Here is an 8,873-nt window from a genome sequence, read left to right as displayed (position 1 = left end):
ACTTTATTTTATTTTATATCAAACACCTCAAAGTTGCATAAGACTTTATTTTATTTTATGTCAAACATCCATATTTCAGATTGTTGTAATAAAAATATTACATCACGGCTTTATCATAAATGTTCTAAATCTAAGTTTCGACACCTAGCAGTAAGTTTACGGACATACAACGCTAAAATCCGGGGTTCGATTTCCCACAGCGGACACAACAGATAGCCAAATGTGTCTTTGCTCTAAGACAAAACAAATTCCTAGTGTTAAACTATTTCTTCCTTTTGCTTTTCATTCACTGGAGATAAAAGTTTAGTTTGTGTTGTTAATACTAAAATTTACAGAAGCATTTCTTCTTATTTGGGGTCCTCCGGTGAGTCAGTGGTAATTTTACGGACTTACAACGATAAAATCTCAGGTTCGATTCCCCGCGTGCCCCCCCCCCCCCATCGATTTTTATTTGGGAGAATAATTATAGTTTATAGGAAGGGATATTATTTTATAATAAATGGTTTTAGTTTGTTTTATCACATGGTACTGGAGCCCAGTAGAGAAGAAACATAGCACCCAAATAAGCAATATAAAAACTATAGGAACTTGATATAATACAATATAATAGGAATAAATAAAAATGATAAAACATTAATATGATGGAAATATACTAGTAAATGGAACAATTTCTAAAACTATTTTATAATATTTATTACAAAATAATATTCATAAACCATCTAGTTTTGTGTGAGGATTATTTCAGTAGATTTTTCTTTCAGAATTTACGCGCAAAGTTACACAAAGGGATATTTGCGCACAACCCTTCCTAATTTTGAGCCTATAAACTAGAGAGAGAGAGAGGGGGAGCTGGTCAATAGCACTCACCACAAAATAGAGATATCCGACCGTAGATAACTCTTACAGCGCGTTTTGAGAAAGTGATTTTTTTCTAGTTCTTTTTTTTTTTGACTCACTGTTGCATGTAATTTGAAAATTTGTCAGAAGTGAAAAATTTGCACATACAAAGGGAGATATTGTGACCTGTTTGTGTGCACGGACCTTGACGTAGAAAGGCAGACAAAATATGACATAAATTGTTTCAGATATGAGAGAACATGTCAAAAACTTGATTTTTTATTTACACGTACTTTCATTTCATTTAAATCCATTTTCATCATAATAAAGAATATATACATATATAAGAACAGTAAATCATTTAAAGTAAAAATAAATCAAAGTCCAAAAAACACAACCTAGAAAAATATTTATTTACATTATTTTCCAATTTTGAAAATTGAACCCCCCTGATTGAACCTCCTGATTTCAGGTACAGATATCGATTTAAGGAAACAGCAACTCGAATCTGTATATACTGTTAATTCTTTCGTACAGCGTTTGTCAACAGCATCTTACATTTCAGCATGTCACACTTTTAGATCAATTGTTTACCCTAACAATTAATGTACATGTTTTCCTAGTACACATACTTCGCGTAGTTTTATTGCGTTTGGGAGGGCTTAGGGAGCACAACTATTAGGACACTTGATTTATGATAATACGTTGAGTTAACTTTGATCGTTAACTATTCGATACTTTGTGCTATTTCAGACTGTTCGGATTGTCCTAAAAGTTTGTGAACTTGTTTCTTTTACTCCAGGCTAAGTCAATAAAATCGATATGAGAGTAGGAAAAACCGGAAATGTTATTTATTGATGATTTATTTCCGAAAGGGTTTTACGAGCTTCTAAGTAACGAAGAAGAATGGCTGAAAACATGTAGAAGTCTGTTCAGAAGAGGACTTTGAGGCCTTGCCATTCTTTGAAAAATTAAACACACTTACATAGGGTTAAAATGTGGATGATTAGAACAACTTTAAACAGGATGGCTAACATTTCAAAATTTGCTCAATCCATATCTGTTTAATGTTCATTTTTGAGTTAAGTTATTTAATACCTAAATTATAGTTTATTCGTTAATAAAGACGAATAATTGATTATAAAATTTAGATATTAGCTCCGACGATCTTAATATCTTTCATCTGCAAAAAATGTTTTTGATTAATGTAAAATTAACTTTACAAACATATGCATGCAAAAGTATTTGTTTCAATGTATTGCAAAGAATAAAGGTAAAAAGCTGTAAAACGTGTAATATTTCTCTTAAGAAATGATAAACTATTATAATTATGTTGTTATCTAGAATTGTTGGATTATAATTTTATAATGATGATTATGAATAACTCAAGAAAAAAGGTAAATTCATATTTAGGCTTAGCGCATTAAGCTGCTATTTTAACGTTAAGTTTCGGTTAAGAGTATTGATTTTCGAAGTTTTATAATTACATATGTTATCGAGTTAAAAACAAGTTATAAGAGTGACAGTCAAATCTCACTATTCGATTAGAGTAGCCTAAGAGTTGGCGGTGGGTGGTGTTGACTAACTGCCTTCTCTCGAGAGCTTATAATTGTAAATCCTACTTTTATAAAATAATTATTATATAATCGAGCAATGTCTTATAAGTAATTCTTTACTCATACAAGTCCCCACTCTGGTTGCTTATGGTAAGTCTGAGGGCTTATAACGCTAAAATTCGGTTTTCGATGCCCACAATGAGCAGAGCACAGATAGCCCACTGTGTAGCAAATATATATACTCATTATAGTTTATATCGTAATATTTGGACGATACTTTCTTCAAATCCTATTATTAGAAATGAATCCGTTGATGTGCAATAAGTGCGAACTTCATTAACAACCGCACTTGACTCGCAAAACCTACTAATTGTAGATTTTTTATTTATCAGAATGCTTACGGCATCGCGTAAGTATTAGCTCAGGAAAGACGTTTTTGGCACACTAGTTTGCCTTTGCAATCAGCAGTAGACAAAAGTGGCTTTTTTTCCCCGAGCTAATAATATAAGGCCAGCATCACAAGGTTATCTTTCAAGCAATAAGAGAAAATGTATCCTCAAACAAGCGACTTACAAGTTATCTAAGGCTACTTAAAGAACACTCAATAAAGAACACCGGCAACAAAGCGAAGCCTTCGAAGTTAGTCTTTGACACATGAACTTGGACACAATGATTTATTTAACATTTTAATAATAAACACAATTATATTGAAATGAAGTGAAATGAAAGTGTCCAGTTAAGCATTTTCTAAAGCAATGCATAAATATATATATATTTAAAGACCGTATTTTTTATGTCATTTAGAAAATTTAGTTTTTCTGCCGAGAAATCGTAATAGAATATTTTTTGCTGTTGTTTGTTTATTTTTAAACACAAAGTTACAAAATGGGCTATGTTTGTTATAAGCCCTCAGATTTACCACTGAGCCACCAGGGGAATTTCTTATTATTAAAGCATTTTTCAAACATGGAGGGGTGGGGTTGAAGCCCGGCATGGCCAGATATGGCTAGGGTGCTCGACTCGCAATCTGCGGGCCGCGGGTTCGAATTCCCGTCCCACCAAACATGCTCGCCCTTTCAGCCGTGGGGGGTTATAATGTGACGGTCAATCCCACTATTCGTTGGTAAAAGAGTAGCCCAAGAGTTGGCGGTGGGTGGTGATGACTAGCTGCCTTCCCTCTAGTCATACACTGCTAAATTAGGGACGGATAGCGCAGATAGTCTTCGTGTAGCTTTGCGTGAAATTAAAAACAAAACAAAAACAATCCAAACATGGGAACTTTTACTTTAAATTTACAAGTTACTTATTACAATCTACATTTAGCTGAAAACGTGTTTACATGCATTGTATTACTTCTGTGAGTAAAATTGTTTTAATATGTGCAGAATAATTTTTTTTTTGTTTTTGCAACATTAAAGTACTTAAGGCACATTTTGTCTCAATAGACTTGGAAATCCTAGGACTCAGACGTAATGGTATACTTCACCGAGAATCCTTTTGTGGATTAAATTTTCCATATGACACTTAAACGAAATACTTCAAAAATCATACTGAAACATGTTTTTGTTTATGTAGAGTTTGAATCTATTAATTACAAACTGGTATCTGGGGAAGAGTTTATTTATTTATATTTTACTAAAGTAGAGAAATAGCCAAATGACAGAACCAAATCAGTGCCAGGAAGAAGAGTGATAAGAGTCTGCGTGTTTGTTTTTAATTACACCCATCAATGTAGTTCTACATATCGTTTGATTGGTATAAGCTTTAAACGCTCCCACATTGATATTTAGTTATAGAACATAATTGATTTATATGGTCAAAGCGGATATCAAATCAAGGTTAGCTCTGCACTTATTTGATTAATGCAGAAAAGAAGGACGTTCTGTAGACATCTACTTAATGAGCACCAAATATAACTTGATTAGATGTAAACGAATGCGATTGTTTTTTCCACAACTGGAATATTCTGTAGCCAGTGATTTGATAAGAGAGATCGTTTATTTAGACAAGAAGAACTTAATTGATAATTTTTTATACAATTCAGTCAGTACTGTATAAGGATTTACGTCTCAGTTCAATGTAAATTTAGAGGCGAATGCATTAACATTTGATTACTGATTTTGTTTATTGGACTGTATGCTTGAAATAAAATTTGTCTAAGATTTTGAAGTAGCAAAATATGTTTTATAAAACCCATACGTGGCTTGGTGGTTGGTGGCGCTACACTCGCAATTGCGGGTGGTGGATTCGAATTCCTTCATTGAACGTGCTCTCCCTTTCAGCCGTGGGGGCGTTATAGTGTGACTGGTTTGGTTTGTTTTGAATTTCGCGCAAAGCTATACGAGGGCTATCTGCGTTAGCCGTCCTTAATTTAGGGATGAAAGACTAGAGGGAAGGCAGCTAGTCATCACCACCAACCGCCAACTATTTGGCTACTCTTTTACCAACGAATAGTGGGATTGACCGTCACATTATAACGTCTTCACGGCTGAAAGGGGCGATCTTGTTTGGTGGGACGTGGCTTCGAACCCGCAGATTGCGAGTCAAGCGTCCTAACCACCTGGCCATGGCGGGCTTATAATGTGCCAGTCAATTTCACTTTTCCATGGTAAAGAATAGCTGTAAAGTTGGCGGTGAGTGATACTGACTAGCTGCTTTCGCTCTAGTGTGTTACTTTTAAATTATGGATGGCTAGCGCAAATAGCCCCCGAGTAAATTTGCGCGAAATTCAAACAAACAAAGAAACAAAACCCATAATACTATAACATAATGTAAGTTTTAAAGACTTTTACTGTGGGTACTAGAATCTATGATGCAGTAAAATAAACAAACAACTGTTTCGGCAATAAGAAGTTAGATTTACATTGAGTGCTATAGAAATATTCGGACGGGGCTGATTCTTAGGCAAATTGTTTGTTTGTTGAATTTCGCGTAAAACTACTCGAGGGTATTCTGCTAATTTTCAAGTGGTAGATTAATGAGAAGGAATCTCTGAGCAAAGGAAGATAGTATAACAGTTGTGTTTAATGCCCTGTCAGTGTGAGGAAATTAACAGAAGTATTTAAGCGCATTTAATTAAATTTATTTTTGTCGAGAGGAAATGTAGTTCCGACAGTCAATTTATATAAAAAGTTCAAGGAGAACTATCAGTGACTCTATACAGTAGGAATAGTTTCTGTTTCTGGGGTATTGTCACCCAAACTGCATCAGCCAGAAGCACAATATGTAGTTTGAAACAAATCTTAGGTTAAATGTGAAAGACAATTCAATATCTGTCATGCAGTAAGAGAAATAAATCCCCAAAGTAAGACAAAAACGTACGTCTTTTTCTGCCCTGTTTTCCAATAAATAAAGTGACTTTTGAAACCCCGTATCTATATTACACAACATCCAAATTTCCATAACGTTATTTGTTTGTCAACAGCACAATATACTAAAAAAGATGCGTCTTGCTGTGACGTTCACGTCGTTTATGTTAAATTATTTATTCGTGTTTTTGAAAAGAGCATTCTCTCGCGAAAAATGAAAAATATATATGGAAGACCGTCCTATAGTCGGATCGAAGCTGCAACAGTGTGACTAACTCGAGGCTATACTGTAGGTCGCATACAAAACACGTGCTTCTAAAACATGGCCTTCACCAGCTGCGTGACATGGTTTTGTTTGGGGGAGAAATTGGAAAATATCAGCCTCTTCCGATAAAGTGGGCAGGGGCAGCTATACACGAAATATATTTTATCATTGACTAATCTAGGGTTCAACAGCCAACAGCCAAAAATAGTAACACTGAACGCACTTTGTGTATGTGTGTGTGTCAAATAAGAAATTTTATCAATAACCAAACATTGTCATGTTAAAAAACAAAGTCCAGTTATAAATCACAATTCAGGCATATAGAGTAGAGACATAAGACACACATACAGGCCAAATTAGAAGTTACAATTAAGACAACCCTGGCCCACACCATGCAAGTTGGCACAATTGTAAATGATGTTTGGGCCCAGGTTACCCACGTTGTTTCATGTAGCTCATCTTGTGTGTTTAATTACAACGGATGAAGTTAACAGTAGCAGGTGAACGTTGTTGCACATATTATAACAACGTTACTACTACTACTGCTAATAATAATAATAATAATAATGAAAACAATAGTAGATTGAAACTCCCTAGTTGTTTTCTCTAGATTAATAGTGATGGAATCCGAAGCGTCAAATAAACGTGTTTCATTATTACTGCCGTCATCTGATTCTAGTTACCCGACATTTGGAGCTCTGTGTGAAGCTTTGACTTCTTTATTATAGAAAGTTTCAGTTTGTTGTAAAGAGCGCAGAGAAGAGTTAAGACACTACGTGGATTTAGGATATATTAAGAAATAGCATAACATAACATTGAAGGACAACAAGGAACCTATTGGTCCAGCTAGGCCGTCCCATCCACTCAAAGTTATTGTTCGAATATCTGTGGATCTCTTCCTTAAACTCTTTTAAATTAACTACATCTACAACATCTGAAGGCAACCCATTCCAGAGGCCAATCACCCTGTTAGAAACATAGAGATGTCTTAGCTGGAGATGGCTCCTACCCTTCCATCCCTAGTTTTACTATTCTTTCCATTAAATACTACAAATTCCTTTAACTATCTTACAAACCTCAGATTCTCTCTAACGTTTTTATTCCAAGGGAAAACAAGTTCAAAGATCTTAACCTATTCTCGTATGACAACCTTTCCATCCCTGGTATCATTCTAGAAGTCCTCTTCTCAACCATTTTCAATAATTCAATATCCTTTCTAAGAAGAATGTATCAAAATTTGCACTTCTTTCTACAGGCAAGTGGAAGAGTAAGGACAATATGGATGTGATTTTCAAAATATAGAAGAATTTATTGGAAGTCGTTTGTATATCTGAACTGATTATGGTGCTATTTGTTACCACGTGTTAGGTAGACTACAAGTCTAGTAGAATTTATTATTTTGGAGTAATTTACTCATGACGTGTTGAGTGTTGATAGTACAGAGAGGTTAAGTTATTGCTAGATTGGTACATAGTTGTGAAAAGTTATTTGGCTCTTGATCGGTGCAACATGCATGGGCTCAGTCATGTCATTGTACTCGCTCTTATATCTAAGAAAGTACTTACTTTGATCGGTGCAACATACATGGGCTCAGTCATGTCATTGTACTCGCTCTTATATCTAAGAAAGTACTTACTTTGATCGGTGCAACATACATGGGCTCAGTCATGTCATTGTACTCGCTCTTATATCTAAGAAAGTACTTACTTTGATCGGTGCAACATGCATGGGCTCAGTCATGTCATTGTACTCGCTCTTATATCTAAGAAAGTACTTACTTTCTTCATATTGGTTTTCTCTATGTGATATGTATTCATGAAGTTTTAACACGACTTCTGAAAACAATAGCATTTTGTAACGACTTAAGTCGAAATCTTTACCCTCAACTACAGGCAAGTACTGTGCAATATTTTTATTTACTGTATTTACTAAGATTAATACGCACTGTTGTCAGCGTTTAATGTAAGAGATAAACTTGCCAGCTTCTGCGTTAAAAATTAACTTTGGGTATATCTTACAAAGAACTGTGAAAAATACACTGTCTAAATGACAGCTTGCCGAGTTAAAATAATTTATTTTCGTATGTTAACACATTGCTTTCATTTAGGATATAAAACATCAAACATAGCTAATTACAGGACATTCTAAACAGCATTATATTTAAGAATATATATATATTAACCATTGTTAAAAGGAAACAAATATACTCGTTTTTAAATAAACTTTTTTGATGGTTTTATTTCTCAAAATGCTTCCACCACCCCTTTTTCAAAGGCATGCACTAAATACCTGTAATTCTAGATTTTTGTTAGAAGACCGACTGATGAGGTCAATTGGATAACTTCCAAATCTCGTTATTACATGACGAGAATGAATCCATGATCTCTACTGTTGCTGCAACGGCCCGGCATGGCCAGGTGGTTAGGGCGCTCGACTCGCAATCTGAGGGTCACGGGTTCGAATCCCCGTCACACCAAACATGCTCGCTCTTTCAGCCGTGGGGGCGTTATAATGTGACGGTCAATCCCACTATTCGTTGGTAAAAGAGTAGCCCAAGAGTTGGCGGTGGGTGGTGATGGCTAGCTGCCTTCCCTCTAGTCTTACACTGCTAAATTAGGGACAGCTAGTGCAAATAGCCCTCGTGTAGCTTTGCGCGAAATTCAAAAACAAACAAACAAACTACTGTTGCTGTCATTTCTAGAGCCATTAATGTACACTAAGTGGTCACAAGTAAATAGACACCTAATTTTTCGTCATTTATCTGATTTATGCTAACTAATTTGTGTTCACAGAGCATTATATAAATGAAAAATGGTCCGCACACTAATTATATTGTGCTACAACATGCCTAGAACTCAAGGTTCTCTCGAGTTGTCAGACTTTGTTAGAGGTAGGATAGTTGGTCAA

The 8,873-nt window shown here is 35.2% G+C and overlaps 1 protein-coding gene across 1 annotated transcript in view; it reads left to right on the top strand.

Moving 5' to 3' along the window:
• Positions 1-8,873, top strand: part of LOC106461343 (protein turtle-like) — a 256,105-nt gene that overhangs the window by 23,653 nt on the left and 223,579 nt on the right. The window lies entirely within an intron of this gene.

Source organism: Limulus polyphemus, unplaced genomic scaffold (assembly GCF_000517525.1).
Source record: "Limulus polyphemus unplaced genomic scaffold, Limulus_polyphemus-2.1.2 Scaffold938, whole genome shotgun sequence".
In the NCBI taxonomy this organism is placed as follows: domain Eukaryota; kingdom Metazoa; phylum Arthropoda; class Merostomata; order Xiphosura; family Limulidae; genus Limulus; species Limulus polyphemus.
The sequence above is the reverse complement of the archived record's forward strand: the minus strand, read 5'-3'. Positions and strand labels throughout refer to the sequence as shown.